General features: G+C 37.4%; 1 protein-coding gene across 1 annotated transcript in view; it reads right to left on the reverse strand.

Moving 5' to 3' along the window:
• Positions 1-26,967, reverse strand: part of LOC136840343 (potassium channel subfamily K member 18-like) — an 85,712-nt gene that overhangs the window by 13,516 nt on the left and 45,229 nt on the right. The gene's annotated exons all lie outside the window — the stretch shown is intronic.

A 26,967-nucleotide genomic window follows, 5' to 3' on the forward strand; every position in this document is an offset into this window, starting at 1 on the left:
AGGCAGAAAGTGCGGCTCGGAACTTCAAAGGGAGTTCGAGAAGGTGCTTAAGAGATGGTTGTAAAAATGTAACATCTTTCTGAGGAGTGTAGATAGAGCTAGATAGAGCTCTAGAGAACAGGAGAAAAGATGCAGAAAGATGCAGATGGAATTATGCTAAGTAAGGAGGGTGCAGCCAGGAGTATTTTGTACGTGTTGGGGGGGATGGGGATGGGGGTTGCTGGTATGGGGTAGATTGTAGTGGGAGATAGACTATGCTGGTATGAGAACAAAGCAAAATTGAGAAATTGAGAAATTGACAGAAGGTCTGGAACAGCCAGGAAATTGAAAGATGGTTTGATACTGACAGGAAATTGAAAGGTTTTAATTTGACAGGAAACTGACAGAAGGTTTAAATTCCACAGAAAATTGACAGAAGCTTTTAATTTGGCAGGAAACTCACAGGAGGGTGGAAACTGACGGGTTTGAATTTGACAGGAAAGTTGACAGAAGGTTTAAATTTCACAGGAAATTGGCAGAAGCTTTTAATTTGACAGGAAACTGACAGAAGGTTGGAAACTGACGGGTTTGAATTTGACAGGAAAATTGACAGAAGGTTTGAATTTGACAAGAAACTGACAGAAGATTGGAAGGTTTGAAACTGACAGGAGGATGGAAACTAATAGAAGGTTTGAATTTGATAGGAAACTGACAGAATGTTTGAATTTGACATGAAACTGACAGAAGGTTTGAATTTGACAGGAAACTGACAGAAGGTTTGAAACTGACAGAAGGTTTTAATTTGACAGGAAACTGACAGAGGGTTTGAAGTTGACATTAAACTGAGAGAAGGTTTGAATTTGACAGGAAACTGACAGAAGATTTGAAGTTGACATTAAACTGACAGAAGGTTTGAATTTTACAGAAAACTGACAGAAGGTTTGATAATGACAGAAAACTGACAGAAGGTTTGAATTTGACATGAAACTGACAGAAGGTTTGAATTTTACAGAAAACTGACAGAAGGTTTGATATTGACAGAAAACTGACAGAAGGTTTGAATTTGACATTAAACTGACAGAAAGCTTGAATTTGACAGGAAACTGACAGAAGGTTTGATATTGACAGGGAACTGACAGGACCGGAACAGACAAGCTCAAATTACAAAAGCAAATATTAGTGTCAAGTGTGTTGTAGTGCTTCTGCGGTAACAAATATTGCAATTGTTGAACTTCTTAACTCTCAAGATTCAGATGTTTTGATTTACCAACTTTCAAAGTTTAGACTTCAATTCTGAAGCCTTAGGATTCAGATGTCTGAATTTAGTAAGTGTTCAGTTTGTGATTTTTAGTTTTCTGTAAAAGAAAACTATTTTAGAGATTGCTATTTGTCTGTCCGTCCGCACTTTTTCTGTCCGCCCTCAGATCTTAAAAACTACAGAGGCTAGAGGCCTGCAAATTGGTATGCTGATCATCCACCCTCCAATCATCAAACATACCAAGTTGCAGCCCTCTACCCTCCTCAGTACTTTTTGTTTTATTTAAGCTTAAAGTTAGCCATAATCGTGAGTCTGGCCGTGGCTGAAAGTTTGATGGGCCGCGGCTCATACAGCCGAAGAAATTTCGGCGCATTTTTTACTTGTTGAATTGATTAACTCTTAAGGGCCGCTTGGAGGGTCATTCTCTTCCCTCCATCGAGGATTGCCTCGAGAAATTGTCGAGTTAACTAGAGGATAGTGTGATGGAAGAGATGGCTTTATTCCCTCTTATCCTTTCCTCCCTTCTCCTCCTCCTCCTCCTCCTCCTCCTCCTCCTCCTCCTTCTCCTCCTCCTCCTCCTCCTCCTCCTCCTCCTCCTTCTCCTCCACCTCCTCCTCCTCCTCCTCCTCCTCCTCCTCCTCCTCCTCCTCCGAACCAGAAGAAATCCTCCATAGAAACTGAAGATGATGCTTCTCCTTTCCTCCTCAAATTCCACCTCCTCCTCCTTTTCCTCCTCCTCCTTCCTCCCCTCCTTTCCTCCTCCTTCTCCTCCTCCCCTCCTCCATTTTTCTCCTCCTCCTCCTGGTCCTCCTCCCCGGAGCCTCATTCCAAACCAGAAGAAACGGAATTTAGAAACTGAAGATGATGCACCCCTTGTTATGCTCAAAGGGTCAGTCAGTGACTTCAGTCTCCTGCGAAGGAGTTAAAGGAAGGTCATATTTCGGGTTTTATTAAGGCGGTGGAGGCCGACGGGGTGGCGTCCTCGGGAGCGTTGTTCCAAATGCATGGACGGAAGGAATTTGAGAGCGGGAGGCGAAGGGGTTATGAAAAGGGTGAAGATTTATTTTTTTTTTTTAGATCTCCTGCAAGGAGTTAAAGAGAAGAGAGAGAGAGAGAGAGAGAGAGAGAGAGAGAGAGAGAGAGAGAGAGAGAGAGAGAGAGAGAAGTATTTATACATTATATCATATATATATTATATATATATATATATATATATATATATATATATTTCATTTGTATATAAGATTTATTTGTAGATATATGTTTTTTTCAGATAACTGCAGGCAAAAGAGAGAGAGAGAGAGAGAGAGAGAGAGAGAGAGAGAGAGAGAGAAGATTTATTCATTATATAGAGAGAAATATATATATATATATATATATATATATATAATGTATATATATATATATATATATATATATATATATATATATATATATATATATATATATATATATATATATATATAAACCCATTGACGCACAGGAACTATAGATGCAGGAAACATCCCCGAATTAATGCATCAATTTTTCCATCCCAAATTCACCCTCATCAGCATACATAGGCTGTTCTTGCAACGTTGATTGCAGGTGGGATTAGGGACCTGCAAAGCTTGAATTTTGATGAAGAGTTTTTGACCCTCTGCAAATAGAATGGGCCCGTCCGTCCGCGCTTACCAAATGCGCATGCAATAAGTGTGTCATACGTGTGCAATATGCGACTAATATGTGTGTAATATGTGTGGAATATGTGTGCAATGAATTTGCAATGTGTGTGCAAAACATTTGCAATAAGTGGGCAACATGTGTGCAATGCTTGTGGAAAAATTTGTGATATGTGTGCAACATGTATGCAATATGTGTGCAATATGTGTGCATTTCGCTTGCAGTATGTATGCAATGCTTGTGCAAGAAATGTGTAATATGTGTGCAACATGTTTGCAATACGTGGGCAATATGTGTGCATTTCGCTTGCAGTATGTATGCAATGCTTGTGCAAGAAATGTGTAATATGTGTGCAACATGTATGCGATACGTGAGCGATTTGTGTGCAATAAGTTTGCAATACATGTGCAACAAGTGTGCAATGAATGTATCATATGCTTGTAATACGCATTCAATACATGTGCAATTGTCTTGCAAAATGCCTGCAGTATATTGCAATGTGCATGCAGTGCAGTTGTAAATAGCTTGCAACATCTCTGCTCTGCAGTTGCGATATGCGTGGACTACGCTGTCAATACACATGCAGATTGCTTTCAATGCGTGTGCGATAATTTGAAATCACTTGCAGCGTGCATGCAATATGCATTTAATATTCTTTTCAATATGCGTCGAATCTGCTGGCATTAAGCGTGCATTACGCATGCAACACATTTGTAACATACCCGTAATACGATTTCAATATGCGTGCAATACGCATGCAATAAACTTGGAACGTAATTACAATTCGCTTTTAACTGTGCTTTGTGCAATACGCAGGTGATTTTCGCTGTTTCCTGCAATTTGAAAATTGTCAGTGGTCTTTCCCCTCTAAGTACAAATAATACTGGTGAATGCTTCAGATGACCCGACCTTTCAAAGAGAGAGAGAGAGAGAGAGAGAGAGAGAGAGAGAGAGAGAGAGAGAGAGAGAGAGAGAGAGAGAGAGAGAGAGACCGTTTAACAGAAAATAAACTTGCCTGAAAAAATAAAAAATGTTTTACAGAAAATAAGCTTTCCTGCTCCTATTACAAAAAAAAAAATAAAAATAAAAAAAACACCGTTTTACAGAAAATAAACTTGCCCGTTCATTTTACAAAAATAGAAAAAGCACTATTTTACAGAAAATAACCCTGCCCGTTCCTATAAAGAAACACCGCTTTACAGAATTATTTCTTCCCGTTCGTATTACAAAAAAAAAACCTACCTTTTACAGAAAATAAACTTGCCTGTTCGCTTAACGCAAAATAAACTACAAAAAAAAAAAAAAAAAAAACGCTTAACGCAAAATAAAAGAAAATAAGTTTTTACAGAAAATAATTGCCCGTTACTATTACAAAAAAAAAAAAAAAACACCGCTTTACAGAAAAAAATTCGGCCCGTTTCTATCAGCAGTAGTTTTTTCCGTCGCGGATGCGTGTATGAAAACAGAGTTAAACATTTGTCTATTTATTTTCATTTATTTGAAGCTCATTTCTAATGAATAATATAAATAATCGCCGTACAATAAACAAGATGTAATGTGTAGTCAGTGGACCCCGGAGATTCGACTCTCTCTTATATTACCGCATTTGCTGCTAAGGTTTATTTTCTTCAGTTTATTTTCCTCAGTTGCAACTCGCAAATGAGTCTTCTTATTGTATTGCCTTTATTTGTAATGGTTTTTAATGTTATTTTTTCGACCAATTTTTGAATTTCTGTGTAATGTGTATTCCGTATATATCTGTCAGCTTATATATATATATATATATATATATATATATATATATATATATATATATATATATATATATATATATATATAAATGTATGAATATATATATATATATAAATAAATATATATCTATATCTATATAAATGTATATGTATATATATATATATATATATATATATATATATATATATATATATATATATATATTTATTTATTTATTTATTTATTTATTTATTTCCCCGTAGACTACATACAATAGTGAAATTAATGCGCCTCATATACGTTCTATTTTAGGGATCTACAAATACAGAATTTGGGTAGAATAAAGCAAAATGCATTGCTTCTTGATAAGGCCAGTGGCAATATTTAACATATATGAATTAATGGAAAAGTTGCCGTTGTGTTTTCAATGACAATACAACATTTCCTGTGACCTTGAAGAGGTGAACATGGATAAAAAGCAGTGATTGTTATCTACTGAATAATAATAATAATAATAATAATAATAATAATAATAATAATAATAATAATAATAATAATAATATTATTATTATTATTATTATTATTATTATTATTATTATTATTAATTTAGAATGTATGGGAGCCATGAGTATGAAAAATAAAATTTAAAGAAATTAGTATCGGAACAAAGAATACATAATAATAATAATAATAATAATAATAATAATAATAATAATAATAATAATAATAATAATGTAATAATGTAGAATGTATGGGAACCATAAGCATGAAGAATAAAAATCTAATTAGCACAGAGACAAAGAATAGATCATTCCCATTGTTCTTTATAGCCATTTGATGCCTATTTTTTGTAATCTTTACTTATCTTAACATTAAGAAATTTCAATCGGAGTAGACGGGTTCCGCACAGGTCTGATTCTGGGTCAAATAAAACTGATACTTATATACAACTTTTACTAAATACAATTTATATTAAGGAAAGTAAAAAAATAAATAAAGAGTAGGGTAGACGCAGTTTGTGACCGTACAATATCTTTTTTTATTTGCAATTTTTTTGTTCTTTGGTTAAGATAGCTATGTTTCAAACGCACCAGTCTCATACAGGTATATTTTTCACGCCGGGCAACTCTGGCGGTTGCCAACTAGGCAAATATAAAAACGCACCGAATGGATTGATGTGAAAGAGACTGAAAAAACACGTGGTTTCGGTTATTCAGAGATTATTTGGCAGGTTAAATATTTGGAAGGTTGAATCTTAACTAAAAATTACTTTAAGAATTAGTTGTAATGGTTAAATCTTCACTAAAAATTGGTTGGGAGGTTAAAATCTGACTAACAATTTGTAGGAGGGTTAAATCTTAACTAAAAATGAGCTGGTGTTAAATATTAACAAAAGATTAGGTGGAAGGTTAAATCTGAACTACAAATTAGTTGGAAGGTTCAATCTTAGCTGCAAATTAGTTGGAAGGTTCAGCCTTAACTGCAAATTAGTCGAAAGGTTCAGTCTTAACTGCAAATTAGTCGGAAGGTTCAATCTTTACTAAAAATTAGTTGGAAGGTTCAGTCTTTACTAAAAATTAGTTAGAAGGTTCAATCTTTACTAAAAATTAGTTGGAATGTTCAGTCTTAACTAAAAACAGTTGGAAGGTTCAATCTTAACTAAAAATTAGTTGGGAGGTTAAATCTTAACTAAAAATTAGTTGGCAGGTTCAATCTTAACTAAAAATTAGTCGGAAGGTTCAATCTTAACTCAAGAATAGTTGGGAGGTTAAATTTTAACTAAAAACAGTTGGAAGGTTGAATCTTAACTAAAAATTAGTTAAAGCTTAACTAAAAATTAATTGGAAGGCTAGAACCAAACTAACAATTTGTAGGAGGGTTAAATCTTAACTAACAATTAGTTGGAGGGTTAAATCGTCACTAAAAATTAGCAGGTGTTTAATATTAACTAAAAAATAGTTGGAATGTTAAATCTTCACTAAAAATTAGCAGGTGTTTAATGTTGGAATGTTAAATCTTCACTCAAAATTAAACTATTAGATTTTGGACTGATGTTATGGACAGAAAGGTTTTAATTACCTTGAGGTATTTACGGGCAATTTGCAGTGAATACTGATATTACTGTTGATATTGCTAGTACTAAGTAATAATAATAATAATAATAATAATAATAATAATAATAATAATAATAATAATAATAATAATAATGAAAGGTTGTTTGTCAGGATATCGTCCGTATACTAACGGTAAATTCTTCATGCCCTCATTTATACCTATATATATATATACTATATACATATATATATATATATATATATATATATATATATATATATATATATATAGTATATATATATATATATATATATATATATATATATATATATATATATATATATATATATATATATATATACATGTGTGTGTTTATAGAGAAATATATGTGTGTGTATATGTATGTTTATAGAGAGAAATATATATATATATATATATATATATATATATATATATATATATATATATATATATATATATATATAGAGAGAGAGAGAGAGAGAGAGAGAGAGAGAGAGAGAGAGAGAGAGAGAGAGAGAGAGAGAGAGGTATATTACGTCAATTTATCACTTACTAATTCTTCATATTTTATACCTTTTGTCACGCTAGTTTATTTAGAAATATTCTATTTATCAGTGAAAATTTTGCTCCATTCAATACATCAATTTTTTTGTGTGTAATGTTTGATGACGTCACGGCGTTGACATGCACAGGGTGTAACCTGTGAGATTCAAGTCGAGTTTTGTTTATCTATGTATTGCTTTCAATTTACAATAAAAAAAACAGTAAAATATGCGCCGAAGTTTCTTCGACGCAATCAGGTTTTCTGTACTGCCGCTACAGAGCATAATCAAGGCCACCGAAAACAGATCTATCTTTCGGTGGTCTCGGTATAATGCTGTATGAGCCGCGGGCTGTGAATCTTTAAGCATGCCCCGGTGGTGGCCTGTCCTATATCGTTGCCAGACGCACGATCATGACTAACTTTAACCTTAAATAAAATAAAAACTTCTGAGGCTGGAGGGCTGCAATTTGGTGTTTGATGATTGGAGGGTCGATGATCAACATGCCAATCTGCAGCCCTCTAGCCTCAGTATTTTTAAGGATCTGCGGGCGGAAGAAAAAGTGCCTAACAAAAGAAAGTGCGGACAGAAAAAATTGCGGACAGAAAAAGTGCGGACAGAAAAATGCGTGGCTGGAAAAAGTGCGGATAGAGAAAAATTGCGGACAGAAAAAGTGCTGATAGAAAAAGTGAACAGAAAAGTGGTGGACGGGAAAAAGTGCGGACAGAATAAAGTGCGGACAGAAAGAACTGCGGACAGAAAAAAGAGCGGACAGAAAAAGTGCGGACAGAAAAAGGAGCGGACAGAAAAAAGTGCGAACAGAAAAAGTGCAGACAGAAAAAAGAGCGGACAGAATAAAAGTGGGACAGAAAAAGTGTGACAGAAAAAAAGGATAGAAAAAGTGCAGACAGAAGAAAGTGCCACAGAAAAGTGCGGACAGAAAGTGGACAGAAAAGGGTAGTATAGATAGAAGAGTAAGTGTTTACAGAAAGTGCGACAGAAAAAGTGTGGACAGAAAAAGTGTGGACAGAAAGTGCAGACAGAAGAGTGCTTACAAAAAAAGTGAAGACAGAAAAAAGTGCTTACAGAAAAAGTGGAGACGGAAAAAAAGTGCGAACAGAAGAGTGCTCTACAGAAAAAGTGTGGACAGAAAAAGTGCGGACAGAAAAAGTGCAGAGACAGAAGAGGTGCCAGAAAAAAGTGACAGAAAAGTGTGACAGGAAAGTGCAGACAGAAGAGAGTGACAGAAAAAAGTGCGGACAGAAAAAGTGCGGGGAGAAAAAGTGCAGACAGAAGAAAGTGCCTACAGAAAAAAGTGCAGACAGAAGAAAGTGCCTACAGAAAAAAGTGCGGACAGAAAAAAGTGCAGACAGAAGAAAGTGCCTACAGAAAAAAGTGCGGACAGAAAAAAGTGCGGACAGAAAAAAGTGCAGACAGAAGAAAGTGCCTACAGAAAAGTGTGACAGGTGCAGACAGAAAGTATATAGAAGAAAGCCATAGAAAAAGTGGTGACAGAAAAAGTGTGGACAGAAAGTAGACAGAAGAAAAAGCCACAGAAAAAGTGCAGACAGAAGAAAAATGCGAACAGAATAAAGTGCCGACAGAAAAAGTGCAGATAGAAGAAAAGGCAGAAAAAGTGAGACAGAAAAAGTGTGGACAGAAAAAAGTGTGGACAGAAAAGTGCGGACAGAAAAAGTGCAGATCAGAAAAAATGCGGACAGAAAAAGTGCGGACAGAAAAAGTGCGGATAGAAAAAGTGCGGGCAGAAAAAGTGCGGATAGAAGAAAAGCCACAGAAAGTGACAGAAAAAGTGACAGAAAAAGTGGACAGAAAAAGTGCGGACAGAAAATGTGGCTGGAAAAAGTGGTGATAGAGAAAATTGGTGGACAGAAAAATGCGGATAGAAAGTGTTAACAGAAAAAGTGTGACGGAAAATGTGCCTGCAGAAAAAGTGCGGACGGACAGACAAAGCCGGCACAATAGTTTTCTTTAAAGAAAACTAAAATAATAATTCCGGGGTCAATGGCAAGGTCGTTACAGAAGCCAGTAGCAGCACGAGATCAAACGGTAAACCTGCACATAGCGAGCTATCAATCAATTGTAGGTAATTTGAATCCCCCAACACCTATATTACCTTTGGCCTGAAGAGGATTATTTTTATTATATAATACATATAGCAATTGCGAGGGACTTTTAGAAATGCTTTATTTTGTTCTTACGGTCAGCAGGCTTTATTTAACAGTAACCTAATTTTTTTAGTTTCTATAAAAGAAAACTATTGTGCCGGCTTTGTCTGTCCGTCCGCGCTTTTTCTGTCCGCCTTCAGATCTTAAAAGCTACTGAGGCTAGAGGGCTGCAAATTGGCATGTTGATCATCCACCTCCAAATCATCAAACATACCAAATTACAGCCCTCTAGCATCAGTAGTTTTTATTTTATTTAAGGTTAAAATTAGCCATAATCGTGCGTCTCGTAATGATATAGAACAGGCCACCACCGGGCTGCGGTTAAAGTTTCATGGGCCGCGGCTCATACGGCATTATACCGAGGCCACCGAAAGGTAGATCTGTTTTCGGTAGCCTTGATTAGTCGCCGTATACAGGAAACTCGATTGCGCCGAAGAAACTTCGGCTCATTTTTTACTTTTTTTTTTGATGTCGTTCATAGATTTCATGCTCTATATAGTCCTGTCGTCTATTTATCTCTTCGTCTTCCCTCTCCCTCATTCGCTAAATTATCACGAGTCTCTCTCTCTCTCTCTCTCTCTCTCTCTCTCTCTCTCTCTATTTGTGGTTCATACGCCTTTACCTACTTTATTGTACCCTCCTGTTCATCTTCATCTTATCTATCATATTTATTTCATTTCTATCTATTTTCTCTCCTCCTATCTCTCTTTTTTCCTTTCCTTCCTTCCATATCCGCCTTTCTTTCCCATGTCTTAATTTTGCCTTCTCTCTCTCTCTCTCTCTCTCTCTCTCTCTCTCTTTATTCTCACCTCATGCCACATCTCTCCAATTTCCTCTCTTCTCTCTATATTTACTTCAATTCCCATATCTCCTGCAATCTCTTCACATCCATTTTTCTCTCTCTCTCTCTCATAAATCTCGCCGCCGACTGAATCTGTGGTCTTTGGCACACTAACAAGTACAGGGGACTGCTGTGGCAAAGTTCGGCTTCTGGCCTCAAAGGCTGCCAAAATCTCTCTCTCTCTCTCTCTCTCTCTCTCTCTCTCTCTCTCTCTTTTCTGTTGCACAGCTACATATATGCTGTATATGTATGTATGTGTTTATATGTATTTATTATATACGAGTATATATATATATATATATATATATATATATATATATATATAAATGTATATATATTTATATATATATTACTTATAGTATATATATATCTTATATATATATATATATATATATATATATATATATATATATATTATCATGAAAAGTTAACGTAAGTTTTTTTTTAGCCCACTAAGGTAACAATTAACTTAAGTTTTGTTTACTTTTTGCCGTTAAATGAAGGTTTGGCTGTTTTTTCCCACCGCCGGGTATTTCTGCTTGTTACTGCGAATACACCCATGTGTGGGATAATTTCTTTATTTCATATTTTTGAGTTGTTGCGATTCAGCGGAGGTGGGGTGTGATGTAGGATCTTCTGTCTCCTGAGGAGTTTCGCCCCAGTTGTCCGAGCGAGAGGTTCGCTGCTTTTTTGAGTCCCTAAGCTGCTGCCTGCCCCTTTCTGCTTGTTTATGGCAAGTCCATAAAGTGCCACAGCTTGATCTAGTTTCATTAAGCTCTCGTTTCCTGTGGGCTAACGATCTGTCGTCTGCGTCTGCCCTTTTTGAGACCTGTGCTGCGTGTGAGGGTACAGCCATCGCTTATGGTGTTTTTGACCACGGCGTTCACCTCTGTTGCAGCCTCCGAACCTCTTCGCCGTTGTGGAGCGTTACAGTGTCCGTAGGGAGACCCCCACCGGCAAGCTTATATTGCCAGTGGCCCCTGTGAGACTGTTGACGCCGTCGTGCTACGGACACGAGCAGAATTGCTGGTGGCGAAATCAACTGCGATCTGTGATGATCGTAGGAGACTTACCTCGGTAAGCGCATTCACTCCTAAGATTTTCTTTGACGTTTGATGCGGTCTGATGATTATAGACGCTTTGGGCTGCTGATGGTAATCGGCAGAATCATCTTCAAGTATATTCTACGGTGTTAATTTTATATATTTAGTGGTTCAGATAAAGACTGATGTTATTACTGTAAGTTAGGTTAAGGTATTTTGAGTGTTATAATTAGAATTAAGTTTTTTTCTATCTTTGCCTTCTACTGTCGTATGTTTGTGTTTTTTTTCGTCATCGTGAGTTTGTTGTTTTTTCTTTCTCCCTCTGTGACTTTCCCTCCTCCTGTCGGTATACATGCTAGCGTAGGCGAATGGGGGGGAATGCTTGTGTTTTGATTTTTGTAGTTGAATGCGGTTTCTAGCCCCAACCATCATTTACGGCTTTCTTTTATTTCAATAATACATTGTTATTTTAGTAAAGTTCGGCTTTTCTATTCTCTTGAGTATATGTTTTGCTGAGGATCCTGACTTTGTTTAACTGCCCTTTGAAGTCTCTTTGGTTCTTTTGAAAATCTGCCTATAAGAGTTTAAGAATAAATCCTTTTTCATAAGAAATCAGGTATTCATACAACCTGGATCTGGTATATTCTGTATATTAATTTTATTTTTACACGAGATGTGTGTGTAAAAGGGGATACCCTGGCTGGTCTAAGGCTCTGAAAATTTACAGGACTATAATAATTTTGATAATTTATAGTGGCAGGAGGCCACCATAACATTTTAAGGTGACTCTGGTTGCATCCCCTGTGCATAAGGCAGGCATTGTACATTCAAAGAGGTGTGGGGTTAGTTTTATTGTTTCTGGATATTTCCTCGTATTGGTTGTCTTCTGTGAAGATGCATTATTTTTGATGATTTTGAAACAGAGGCTGCCGTTCAGTTTTTGGCTGATCCTCAGTGGGAGGAGAATGTTTTTGAGTTGAATAAGGAATAGCTTTTTATACTCGCTGATCATCCGGAATTAGACGTCTCTGCTGACATTAAGGAAGGTCAATTGATTCATCATGTTGAAGGCGGTTCATTCCGCAAAGGGCAGTTCCCAAAAAGAGCAATTTGGCGATGTTGATAGCGATGAAGTAAGTGAGTTGCGATTGCAAATCTTAAGGGAACAAACACGGTTAAGGGAATTAGATTTGGAAAAGGCTAAGCTTGAATCGCATGAGCGTGAGAAGGAGCGCGAGCATGAGTTGGAAGTTCTTAGGTTACGGTTGGAGTGCGGGGAACCTAGTCGGGTAGAAAATAAGTTTAACTTGATTGGTGCTTTGAAGCTTGTCCCTCATTTCGATGAGTTGAATGTGTCTGAGTTCTTTGTGCTTTTGAGAAAGCGTTCGAAAATTGGAATGGCCCAAAGATATGTGGACCACGCTGGTTCAGTGTCGGTTTAGCGAAGGTCAGCGGTATAGATGAACTTAAAGGGAGGACCTTAGCTTGATTATGATTCTGTCAAGGCCATTGTCCTCAAAGCTTATGACCTAGTTCCTGAGGCATATCGCCAGAAGTTTAGAACCTTAAGAAAACTAGTGAAATTACATTTGTCGAGTTTTGCCTGCAGGAAGGAGCAATACTTTGACGACTGGTTAAAGCCAAAGGAAGTAAGGAGATGGATAGGCTGGAGGAGGAGTTGATTCTGTAGAAGAATTTAAGGATTGCGGTTCAGGAGAGCTGAAGACTCATTTAGAGGAGCTAAGCTTGACTTCTCTTCAAGAGGTGGTAATTGCCTCTGACGAGCATGTACTGACTCATAACAGGTGAATAAGAGGCTCTTGGTGCAAGAGACGGTAATGGACAGTGGTATTCTGTCAGGAGATCACATCAATATGTAAATAGGAATAATAACCCTGCAGTAATAAGGAATGTAGTAGTAAGGATGTACATACAATAATAGTAGCAGCGATAATCGTAGAGCCAGCAGTAATGTAGATAATGGTGGAGGGAATTTTGGAAATAAGGTGTATGATAGGTCTCCCAGAATAGGTTCCGGTGTGAATTGCTTTTGGTGCAATAAAAAGGGACACATTAAAAGTGAGTGTTTTGCACGAAAACGGTACTTAGAAAGTAAGATTAGGGAACCTGTTACTGTGGTATCTGCAGAAACCGAAGTGCCTCCGCAATGACTGAAGTTTAGGGAGTATATCTCGGAGGGCATGATTTATCCCGATTCCGAGAAGGTGAATGGAAGGAAATATCAGCAGCGTGACACCGGGGCTGCATACAGTCTTTAATTTGAGTGGTCATTACCCGATAATTACGGCCCTGAAACAGACAGGAATTTGTTTTGTTTAGAGGAGTTTCAACATGGTCTCATCATATCCACTGAAACCTTTACTTGACTTCCATGTGCCAGGGCACGGTTGTTGGCAGTGGTCGACAACTTACAGTGCCAAAATAGATGTAATTATTAAGTAATGATATCGTGTTGGAAACCGAATTATATCCTCTATTTGACTTTTACCAAGTTAGACGAAAGTAATCAGGCTGATATATAATGGCATTTTATTAGATACTCCTATTGGTGTGGTTAGCGCGCTCAAGCGTGGAGCTTAACTCGACGAGGTAAATTTGGATTTAGACATTTTAGACAGACAGGTGACTGACTCAAAGACTGATAGGGATCAAGGTATTATGAAAATTCTGGGTAACGGGGACATCGACTGGCATGTCGATTCCTTTAAGGCTGCCCAAGAGGCAGGAGTTTGCAATGTAACGGAGGAGGTTGATAATTTGACAAACCCCACATTTGCCAAACAAGGTGGTTTAGGTTTACCGTTTCAGCCGGGCGGTGGATGTACCTGCTGATAGCGTAGAGGCCAGGAAACAATTTAGTTATTCCTGAGAAAGATAGGAGCTGCTATTGCTTGTTCACGAAAATAATCTATCTGGGCATGGGTGTCTCCAAGACTTTTAAGAAAGTGGCTGAAAAGTTTACTGGCCCCAAAATGCGCCAGGATGTTAAAAGACATGTGTTGTCCTGTAAGGTATGTCAGTTGGTGAAACCCAATCAGAAGGTGCCAAAAGCTCCCTTAATCCCTATACCTTCTGTGGGCGAGCCGTTCACAGAAGTTATTATTGATGTAGTCGGCCCTTTGCCTCGCACTCGAGGAGGGAATGAATATTTATTAACCGTTATTGATAGGATGTCAAGGTATCCCGAGGCTATTCCATTGAGAAGAGTTAAGAGCGAGAAAATTGTAGAAGCGCTGGTGGGGTTCTTCACAAAGTTCGGTATTCCGAAGGTATTGCAGTCGGATTGTGGAACGAACTTCACTAGCCGCTATTTTAAGAAAAAGATGGAAGAGCTCGGGGTAAAACACATTACGTCCTCTCCTTATCATCCTGAAAGCCAGGGCCAGGTAGAACGTTTCCACCAAACTTTAAAATCAGTATTAAAAAAGTTCTGCCTGAGTCTGGGAACACTCGATAAGGAGGTTCCAGGCCCTCTTTCCATCCTTCGTTCGATGCCAGGAGACGCTGGCTCTCCTCTTCCAGCTAATTTTTGACATTGTACTCCAGTCCTTTGATGTCAATGTAAGGAGCACTGGGAAGGGAAGCTCCTGATATTAATGTTTTGGAATATATGACCACTCAGGGAAAATGCAACGGCATGGATTTTTGCCCGGGAAAATTCTATTGAAAAGCCAGGAAAATTATGAAGACTATGACGTTAGTAATAAGAAAAGGACATTTAATCCTGGTGATAAGGTTTTGCCTTTGTTACCTCCCAGGAACCCATTGAAGGCCGGCATTTTTCAGGTCCTTGGAAGGTACTTGAAAGGTAAATGATGTAAATTACATCATCGAAACTCCTAATAGAAGACGTAATACTCACCTCCTGTCATGTCAATACGATTAAACCATTTATTTCAGATTTTTAGAGAGTAAACTGGATCCGTACCAGAAGGTGCCCTGATAGTTGTGTTGGTGTAGAAGTAGAAAATCCTGTGTCTGTGGAACCCACTAGTTTGAAAAATAATTCTGATATACTGAATAATTTAAATCTTAAATTTCAGCATTTAGATGCGGGGAAGGCATCCTCTTTAATCAGCCTGATTCACGAGTTCAAAGATTTATTTAAGGATTCTCCCGGTCGGACGAATGTTCTTCAGCATGATGTGGACGTCGGGGACGCCCGACCCATTAAGCAAAGCCCCTACCGGTTGAATCTCACAAAAGAGAAATCATTAATCAGGGAGGTACAGTATATGCTTGACCATGACCTCATAGAACATAGTTACAGCATTGAGCTCACCTGTGGTTTTGGTCAAGAAGGAGGGAGTGTCAACATCGCCTTTGTTTTGATTATCAAGTGTTGGAAGTAAGCATCTAAACTGATCATTTTGCCTGGTGAGGATTGTATTGACTGTGTAGGATCTGCCCAAGCTTCTCCCTGTGGGGGACCTCCTTAAAGGTTATTGGCAGGTCGGTCTTACACCCAGGGCAAGGGACATTTCTGCTTTTGTGACAGGTGACGGTCTCTTTGAGTGCAAGGTCATGCCATTTGGTATGAAGAACGCGGCCGCCACCTTTCAAAGATTAATGAATTTCATAACCAGAAACCTTGAAGGGTGTGTAGTGTACATAGACGATTTAATTATTTATAGCAATGATTGGGAAACTCATTTACAGAGGATTAGGGCTTTGTTTAATGTTTTGTTGGAAGCAGGCCTGGTCATTAATCTGCCAAGAGTGACGTCGCTTAGACAAAAGTTATTTACCTTGGCCATGAGATTGGCCTGGGTAGAGTAGCTCCTAAGCAGGCTAGTGTCCAGGCAATATCAGAATTTCCATCTCCGACCAACAGAAGGAGTTAGGGAAGGTTTTTGGGACAGAGTTAATGACGGAGGTTTATAAAGAATTTTGCTGACATTGCTCATCCCTTAACTAATTTATTAAAGAAGATGTCAGATTTTTTGGGGAATGATAGAAATGCCAGAGCCAAAGCTGAGTTGCTCTGGTGACCTGCACTTTACCCAGGTCACCTGATTTTCCCTCCCTTTCAGCTACAGACGCCAGCGACACAGGAATTGGTGCCGTGCTGCTTCAGGCAGGAGAGAATGGAACTTCGCACCCAGTTGCCTATTTTTCGCAAGCTGTTGCCAGCGGAGGAGTGTATCTGGTTCATCGAAAAGGAGCTCTCGCCTTAGTAAACTCTATTAAACATTTTGAGATTTATTTGTCCTCGTCCTTTAAACCTATCTCTGTGTATACGGACCACAATCCGTTGGTATTTATTAAAAAGTGCAAAAACACAAACCAACGTATCCTTCGTTGGAGCCTCATGCTCCAAGAATATGATCTAGACATTACATATCTTGGTAAAATACTGTAGTGCCCGACGTATTGTCGAGGTTTTAAATTTGGAACTTTCTTTCTCCAGGAGAATTTTGACTCTGCATCGGCTAATACTTTTTCCAATGATGAATTGTTTAATTAATAATGGAATTTTTTTCTGTTTTTCTTCCAGGCATATTTGTATTATTTTTGCTACGTTTGTTTTTCACTAGTTCTGTAGAGTAATGAGTAAAGTAAATTTTGAATTTTTAGTTGCTTTAAAAAAAAATTATTGCATAATTTTTTTCCTTGCGGTGGGGAATTATCATGAAAAGTTAACGTAAGTCTTTTTTTTTAGCCCAGTAATGTAACTGTTGAACTTTAACTTGTTTACTTTTTGCCGTTAAATGAAGGTTCGGGCAGTTCTTTTTCCCCATCGCCGGGTGTTTCGCTTGTTACTGGTAACACACCCATGTGGGATAATTTTCTCTTTTATTTTCATATTTTTGAGTTGTTGGGTGATTCAGCGGAGGTGGGGTGTATGTAGGATCTTCGTCTCCCGAGGAGTTTCGCCCCAGTTGTCCGAGCGAGAGTCTTGCCGTTGCCTGCCCCTTTCGTTTGCTTTGCGGCAAGTCCATAAAGTGCCACAGCTTGATTCAGTTTTGCTGCTTCCTGTTTCCTGTGGGTATTAACGATTCGTCGTCTGCGTCTGCCCTTTTGAGACCTGTGCCGCGTGAGGGTACAGCCATCGCTTATGGTGCAAGCTTTGACCACGGCGTTCACCTCTGTTGCAGCTTTCTCCGAACCTCTTCGCTGTTGTGGAGCGTTACAGCGTCCGTAGGGAGACTTACCTCCGGTAAGCGTATATATTGCTAGTGGTATTCTGTGAGACTGTTGACGCTGTCGTGCTACGGACACGAGAATTGTTGGTGGCGAAATCAACTGTGATCTGTGATGATCGTAGGGAGACTTACCTCTGGTAAGCGCATTCGCATCTTAAAGATTTCTCTTTGACGTTTGATGCGGTCTGATGATTATAGACGCTTTGGGCTGTTGATGGTAATCGGCAGAATCATCTTCAAGTACCTTACGGTACACTTTATATATTTAGTGGTTCAGATAAAGACTGATGTTGGCTACTGTAAGTTAGGTTAAGGTATTTTGAGTGTTATAATTAGAATTAAGTTTTTTCTATCTTTGCCTTCTACTGTCGTATGTTTCAGGCTTTTTCGTCATCGTGAGTTTGTTTTGTTTTTCTTTCTCTTCAGACTTTCCCTCTCCTCCCCGTCGGCATACATGCAGCGCAGGCGAATGGGCAATGCTTGTGTTTTGATTTTTGTAGTTGAATGCAGGTTTCTAGTTCCAACCATCATTTACGGCTTTCTTTATTTCAATAATAAATATTATTAATATTTTAGTAAAGTTCGGGTTTTTTCTATTCCTCTTGAGTGTACAGTGTTTGCTGAGGATCCTGACTTCGTGGGTTTAACTGCCCTTTTGAAGTCTTTGGTTCTTTTGAAAATCTGCCTATAAGTGTTTAAGGGAGGATAATAAAGCTGGGTATTCATACAACCTGGATCTGGTATATTCTGTATACACTTTATTTAGCATGAGATGTGTGTAAAAGGGATACCCTATGGCTGGTCTAAGGCTCTGAAAATTTACTAGATCATAATAATTTTGATAATTTATAGTGAGCAGGAGGCCACTATAACAATATATATATATATATATATATATATATATATGATATACTTCAACTATACTTGAACTGTTAAATCGTCGACGAACGGCCAGTACTCAAAATTACTCTAATTTTTACACTCATACAACCTTTCCATTATATCAGCTTTCGAACATCACTAAGAATCAATTGCTTGCATTCTGCCATCATGCAAATCAACATTACGTCATTCCTGCTCATATTTTTCTTTCGACTTTCTTGCAAACACCAAAGTCCTTCACTATTCCTACAGTGAAAAAAGTTACAGGGTTTTTTGAGATAAAGTAAAAAATATGCTGAAGTTTCTTCGGCGCATTCGAGTTTTCTGTACAGTGCATAATCAAGGCCATCCGAAAATAGATCTATCTTTCGGTGGTCTCGGTGTAATGTTGTATGAACCGTGGCCCATGAAACTTTTACCACGGCACGGTGGTGGCCTGGCCTATATCGTTGCCAGATTATGGCTAACTTTAACCTTAAATAAAATAAAAACCACTGAGGCTAGAGGGCTGCAATTTGGTATGTTTGATGATTGGAGGGTGGATGATCAACATACCAGTTTGCAGCCCTCTAGCCTCAGGAGTTCTTAAGATCTGAGGGCGGACAGAAAAAAGTGCGGACGGACAGACAAAGTCGGCACAATAGTTTTCTTTTCAGAAAACTAAAAATGATTATAATCGTTATTACGGTATTTACACATCTGTAAGGAATGAGCATTCATACACACACATCTGTCAGTAAGATAAAAAAGTTGTTCGGTAATAACAATGACAAAACAACAACAACAAAACAACACAAAAAAACAGCAAAAACTTGAGTTTGTCGCGAGAGTCAAAACACTCAATTACAACAACATAATTAAGATGGAAAAACAACAAGAATCTTATAATAACAATAAAAAATAATACTGGAAACAACAACGAAATCTGTAAGATAAACAAAAAAAACAATTCCGTAATATCACTGACAAAACAACAATAACTATGTCAGTGAAATCAACGAAAAACAACAACAATTCAGCATTAACAATGACAGAATCACAACAACAATATAAGTAAGATAAAAAAAAAAAACAGTCTTATAACAACCATAACAAAACAACACTAACAACAACAAGAGCAACAACAGAGAAAAACAAAGCATCGAAAACTTAAGAGTTTGGCGTGAGAGTCAAAAACACTCAATATATTTAGAGCCTAAATGGCTGTAGCTTTGGTCACCTCAGGTAATGTTTGGTTTGGGAGATGCCCTCTAATCCGGCACGGGCCACTGATGGACCGTTAGCTGGTTTACAAGATGTGTGGGGTCTCTTCTCTCTCTCTCTCTCTCTCTCTCTCTCTCTCTCTCTCTCTCTCTCTCTCTCTCTCGCTTCAGAATCGTCTTTGTGCCTGTCGATGACCTTTGCCTTTGTGACGCCAGTTGATGTAGATTAATTTGATTCTCTCTCTCTCTCTCTCTCTCTGATCTAACTAATATTTCTCTTAATGTTTCATTGGTGTGTTGTAAAACTCTCTCTCTCTCTCTCTCTCTCTCTCTCTCTCTCTCTCTCTCTCTCTCTCTCTCTCTCTCTCTCTAATCTAAATATTTCCCATGTTTCATTGGTGTTTGTAAAACTCTCTCTCTCTCTCTCTCTCTCTCTCTCTCTCTCTCTCTCTCTCTCTCATTGGTGTGTTGTAAATCTCTCTCTCTCTCTCTCTCTCTCTCTCTCTAATATTTCTCCGTTGCTTCATTGCTGGTTGTAAAACTTACTCTCTCTCTCTCTCTCTCAATTTTCTCAATGCCCCATTGCTGGTTGTAAAACTCTTATTTCTCTCTCTCTTTCTAATATTTCTCATGTGCTTCATTGCTGGTTGTAAACTCTCTCTCTCTCTCTCTCTCTCTCTCTCTCCTCTCTCTCTAATCTAAGTAATATTACTCAATGTTTCATTACTGTGTTAAAAACTCTCTCTCTCTCTCTCTCTCTCTCTCTCTCTCTCTCTCTCTCTCTCTCTCTCTCTCTCTCTCTTCTCTAATCTAGCTTATTACTTTTTTCATTACTGTGTTGTAAAACTCTCTCTCTCTCTCTCTCTATCTCTCTCTCTTCTCTCTCTCTTTTTCTCTCTTTAATCTCTTTAATTTACTTTACCTTTTCCAACGCTTCTCTTTTTTCCGTTTTATCTCTCTTACCACGCCTCCTACGTTCTGTCACTTTTCCTTACCCCTTGCACGCCTTTTCCAACTCTTATGTTTCCTCTTTTTTATCACTTTTTCCTAACCGTTCTTCCCATCTTTTTACAGTCTCTCCGTCCACTCTCGCAAAACACTTCTCTCTCCGTAATCCGGTGTTAAGTACAGGCAGTTTAAAGGGATTTGTTACGGATTTGAGGGTCCTAACAAAACCTCAGCTCGCTAATTCGTCTCCTCCATTCCATAGATTTTTTCATCAATTTTTATTCTGGATTTTCCATTTTTTCTTCCATTCCTACATTTTTTTTCTAGTGTTTAATTTTATTTATTTTATTAGCCTCAGTAGTTTTCATTTTATTTAACGTTAAAGTTAGCCATAATCGTGCGTCTGGCAACGATATAGGACAGGCCATCACCGGGCCGCGGTTCATATAGCATTATACCGAGACCACCGAAAGATAGATCTATTTTCGGTGGCCTTGGTTATGTGCTGTACAGAAAACTCGATTGCACCGAAAAAACTTAGGCGCGTTTTTTACTTCTTTTTCTAGTGTTTAATTTTATTTATTTTTATTCTGCATTTTCCAGTTCTTATTTTTTATTTCCTTGTCCCTTTAATATTAATTGGTTTACCTTTAACTTAGATTCTTGCTTCATCATATTTTTTTTAGATTTTATTTCTAGATAATCTTCGCGTAATTGGATGATTTTTCCAATTATTAAATTTATAATGTATTCATCAATTGAATTAATCGCATTTTCTTTTTATTATAGTTTAGTTTATCATTAACTTTTGCTTCCATCTATTTTATTAGTTTTTTACTATTCACTAGAAAAACCCTAGTTTTATTTGAGCGAATCTATATTCTTAATTATTATTATTATTATTATTATTATTATTATTATTATTATTATTAATTCACTTCACGAACTTAGTTAACTTTCCATTTTAAAAATTTTTTTGGTTCTGGATTTTAATGCCTCTCTCAATTTTGATAATCACTAAGTTAGATTCAGGAGAGAGAGAGAGAGAGAGAGAGAGAGAGAGAGAGAGAGAGAGAGAGAGAGAGAGAGAGAGAGAGAGTTGATACCCATTCACGTGAAAACGCCTCACCCACTGACTAATGCACAGATACATACACGCATAAATATATATATATATATAATATATATAAATATATATATATATATACATATATATATATATATATATATATATATATATATAATATATATTTTTACATATATATAAATGTAAATATATTAAATATATAAATATATATATTTTTATTTTCTCCACAGGTGCGCTACTTTCGTTATTGTCCGTGGTGCTTTCTCTCTCTCTCTCTCTCTCTCTCTCTCTCTCTCTCTCTCTCTCTCTCTCTCTCTCTCTCTCTCTCTATGTATATATATGTATGTATATATATAAATATATATATATAAGTATATATATTATATATATATATATTATATATATATATATATATATATATATATATATATATATATATATATATATATATATATATATATATATATATATATATATATATATATAGAGAGAGAGAGAGAGAGAGAGAGAGAGAGAGAGAAGAAGTACCTATGAACAATAACGAATGTAGCACAAACAGCTGTGTAAAAAAAAATGAAGCTGAAACAAGGATCTCCTGTCACTTATGATTAATTTTTTTCCCGGCGACACTTTTTGAGAACAGATTTTCTCAGATAGAACAAAAATCTTGCAGGTGCAGAGGGTCGATGGGCCGTAGTTTCACGTCAGGGAATATTTCAGTCAAGTCTGAACACTTGGGGAAAAAAAGAAACAAAAAAAAAAAAAAAAAAGGAAATAAATTTTTTTATTAAGTTTTTATTCAGTGTCATCGTTTCCCGGTGTTCAGAAAAATGCGAATTTTTGGAGGAGGGCCAAAAATAGTTATTTTTAATTAATTTTCTCTTAGTTTTTGTTCTATGTTAATGTCTTCGGGCGCTTAAAAATAAAAATAAACATGTTAAAAATGCGTCGAAGTTTCTTCTGGCGCAATCGAGTTTTCTGTACAGCTGTTCAGCGTATAATCAAGGCCACCGAAAATAGATCTATCTTTCGGTGGTCTTTATAATGCTGTATGAGCCGCGGCCCATGAAACTTTAACCACGGCCCGTGGTTGCCTATCCTGTACCGTTGCCAGATACACGATTATGGCTAACTTGAACCTTAAATAAAATAAAAACTACTGAGGCTAGAGGGCTGCAATTTGGTATGTTTGATGATTGGAAGTTGGATGATCAACACACCAATTTGCAGCCCTCTAACCTCAGTGGTTTTTAAAATCTGAGGTTGGACAGAAAAAAGTGCGGACAGAACAAGTGCGGACAGAAAAAGTGCAGACAGTGAACGGGGGACAGAATAAAGTGCGGACAGAAAAAAGTGCGGACAGAATAAATAAAGTGCGGACAGAAAAAGTGCGGACAGAAACAGTGGGGACAGAAACAGTGCGGACAGAAACGGACAGAACAAGTGCGGACAGAATAAAGTGCGGACAGAATAAAGTGCGGACAGAAACAGTGCGGACGGACAGACAAAGCCGGCACAATAGTTTTCTTTTCAGAAAACTAAAAAAGGAAATTAACTTTTCCTTTTATTTTTCCTTTTGGGGAAAAATAATTTTTCTTTAATTTTATTTAAACATTTTCCTTAATTTTATTTAAAATTTTTCCTTAATTATATTTTAGTTTTCGTTCTACGTTGAAGTCTTCAGATGCTTCCAAATGAAACAATTTCGGTGTAAGTGACGGTAAATTTTTCTTTCATTTGTTGCAACAGCGTTGAATTCAACTGAATAGAATTTAGGCCAAAGGCCAGGCGCTGCGACCTATGAGGTCATTCAGCGCTGAACAGGAAATTGACAGTAGAAGGTTTGAAAGGTGTAACAGGAGGAAAATCCTTTGCAGTTGCAATGGGAATCAATTGTTAGAAGAGGGTGCAAAGTAAGAAGTAAAAAAGAGAATAGGAAAGGAGGTATGGTAAAGCGAACGAAAGGGGTTATAGCAGCGAGGGGCCTCAGGAAGGCACGCATGCAAAGAACCTTAAGCAATGCCTACAGTGCACCGCATGAGGTGCGTTGACGGCGCTGCCTCCCTACGGAGTGTAATAGTATTCACATGTTTAATATTATGCAATTTAATTTTGAATCCATTATGACTCAGTGGAACTGGGTAAAAAAAAAAATAACATTGGTTTCCATTTCATTCAATATTGAAGTCTTCTAATGTTTAAAATATTATTTAATTATGAATGAATTATTTCGTACAAAGGGAGAAATTATTTTTACTTTTATAACAATTTTAGTTTTCTGCAAATGAATATCATTGTGGCGGCTTTGTCTGTCCGTCCGCAATTTTTTCTGTCCGCGCTTTATTCTGTCCGCACTTTTTTCTGTCCGGAGTTTTTCTGTCCGCACTTTTTTCTGTCCGCACTTTTTTCTGTCCGCACTTTTTCTGTCCGCCCTCAGATCTGAAAAACTACTGAGACTAGAGGGCTGCAAATTGGTATGTTGGTCATCCACCCTCCAATCATCAAACATACCAAATTGCAGCCCTCTAGACTCACTAGTTTTTAATTTATTTAAGGTTAAAGTTAGCCATAATCGTACATCTGGCAACGATATAGGCCAGGCCACCACCGTGCCGTGGTTAAAGTTTCATGGGCCGCGGCTCATACAGCATTATACCGAGACCACCGAAACGAGCGCTTATTATACTCTCTTTACAGACCAGCGTGGCCTTGATTATACGATGTAGAGAAAACTCGATTGCGCCGAAGAGACTTCGGCGCATTTTTTACTTGTTTATTTTGCGCCGAGTCCTCTGATGCTGAAAACATCACATGAAGGAGTAAATGAATATATAATAGAAGGGCAGAGACGAAATTCTTTTTTTGTCAGTTTTCAAACATTTTTTTTTATCTGACGCTGAAGGTTATATGATTCATGTGTGAGCAAATTATTATTAATTATTATTAAGAACTTGTGGCGAGGGTTAAAAAAACGTTTATATTTTTAGCTAAACTTTAGCTTAACTTTGTGCCATTTTTTATTTCTCAGATTAAAATGAAATCATCATTTTATTTTGGGGCCATTCTCACGTACTTTTGAGGGCTGACGAATCTATAAAAAGAACAATTGAAACTTTCAGTCTTTTATATTTTTAAGATTGCTGAGATAATGTGACTGGTGATTATTGTAAAGGAAAAGACAATTTTGCAAAAAAATAATTTTGGTTAAAAATCCCCTGAAGGGGTATTTAAATTATAGTTTTATTCTTGCATAGAAGATTGAAAATTCAAATGATTTTATCTTGCAACAACGAAATTACCAAGTTTCAGTATATTCCGGCGTATTGGGGGGCGGTTAAAGAATATACACTTAGAAGAATATAAAGAATGAGAAAAATCTTTTAGGGTTCACTAAAATTCATACTCCTATTCTTACAAAACAAAAGTTATGAAGATAAATTTTTTACAGTTTACTTCCTAAAATCATATGACATATTTTGATATGTTCTTTTATATTGTTCGTAAGAGAAATCATACAAAAAATTGAGTTAAAAGTTTTATAGTAGGTCAATGAAAATTCTGGGTTTCATTTTCATAAATAATATCTGACATAAAGCAGGAATTCTATACGAATCTATAGAAATCTATAAAGCTAAAAGTGTCGACGTCAGGTTTTTTTTACTTATTATTATTATTATTATTATTATTATTATTATTATTATTATTATTATTATTATTATTATTATTATTATTATTATTATTATTATTATTATTATGCAAAATGAAGGCACACCCAAAGTGATTCATTACGATTTTTAACTATCATACTTGTGTCATAATTGTCAGCGGTTCAAATCCTTAAGGATTATTATTATTATTATTATTATTATTATTATTATTATTATTATTATTATTATTATTATTATTATTATTATTATTATCCAAATTGTACTTGCCTTCAAATGGAAAACCTGAGTATTTATGAGAGATGGAAGAAATCAAAAGAAAAATGAAACTAAAAGAAATAAACAAAAAATAGGGATAAGGTGATAGACAAATAATAAGCAAAACTTCAGTAAATCAAATGACTAATATATTAACAATAAAGTAGAGAAATGGTGAAGAAATATCAATAAATCAAATGACTTTGATAGAGGCGATAAAGAAGAGAAATGATGAAGAAATATAAATCAATAAAATAAAGTCAACGACCTTGATAGAAATATAGAAATAATACTAAAAAAAATGAGAATGAACTTCTATGCAAAAATACCCATGCCCAAAACCTCTACTATTTCCCTTGCCATGCCCCGTCATGGGGGCACAAGGGCATTGGCATAAATAAAGAGACTCTTCAAGGTCTCTCGCTTGGTCCTTGGGGCATGGGGGCACATATAGTCGGGGTATAAATAAATGCCCCGTACTGAAAAAGGAACAACGGATAGCGGCCAATGTACAACCTCTCTCTCTCTCTCTCTCTCTCTCTCTCTCTCTCTCTCTCTCACCCACGTTTGTAGCGCCCATATAGCGTCGAGAGGCGCCTTTATAGCTTACTCACTCCCACATATATCGCCGTGTGGTGTTCCGTATAGCGCTCACTCACGCCCACGGATAGCGCCAAGTTGCGTCCATATAGTGTTTTCTCACACCCATGTATAGCGCCCATATAGCGCCGAGGGGCGTCCGTATAGCGCTTACTCACGCCCACGTATAGCGCCGTGTGGCGTCCTTATAGCGCATACTCACGCCCACGTATAGCGCTCATATAGCGCCGAGTGGCGTCCTTATGGCGCTTACTCACACCCACGTATAGCGCCAGTGGGCGTCCGCATAGCGCTTACTCACACCCACGTATAGCGCCAGTGGGCGTCCGTATAGCGCTTAATCACGCCCACGTATAGCGTCAATGGGTGTCCGTATAGTGCTTACTCACACCCACGTAAAGCGCTATGTAGCACCAATTGGCGTTCGTATAGCGCTTGCTCACACCCGCGTATAGCGCCAAGGGGCGTCCACATAGCGCTCACTCACGCCCATATAGCGCCGTGTGGCGTCCTTATAGCGCACACTCACACCCACGTATAGCGCCGTGGGCGTCCTTATAGCGCATACTCACACCCACGTATAGCGCTATATAGCGCCGAGTGGCGTTCTTATAGCGCTCACTCACACCCACTTAGCGCAACTCTGAACGAGCGCTTATTATACTCTCTTTACAGACCAGCGTTCTTCCCTAAACTCATTACCCTTTCTGTCGAGAGAGAGAGAGAGAGAGAGAGAGAGAGAGAGAGAGAGAGAGAAGAGAACAATTCGAAAACGACATAATAATAATGATATCCTCCGCTTCGGAGTAATCCTTCGTTAACAAGGCGGTCAGAATCCTT

The sequence above is a fragment of the Macrobrachium rosenbergii genome, chromosome 7, assembly GCF_040412425.1.
Source record: "Macrobrachium rosenbergii isolate ZJJX-2024 chromosome 7, ASM4041242v1, whole genome shotgun sequence".
Lineage (NCBI taxonomy): Eukaryota > Metazoa > Arthropoda > Malacostraca > Decapoda > Palaemonidae > Macrobrachium > Macrobrachium rosenbergii.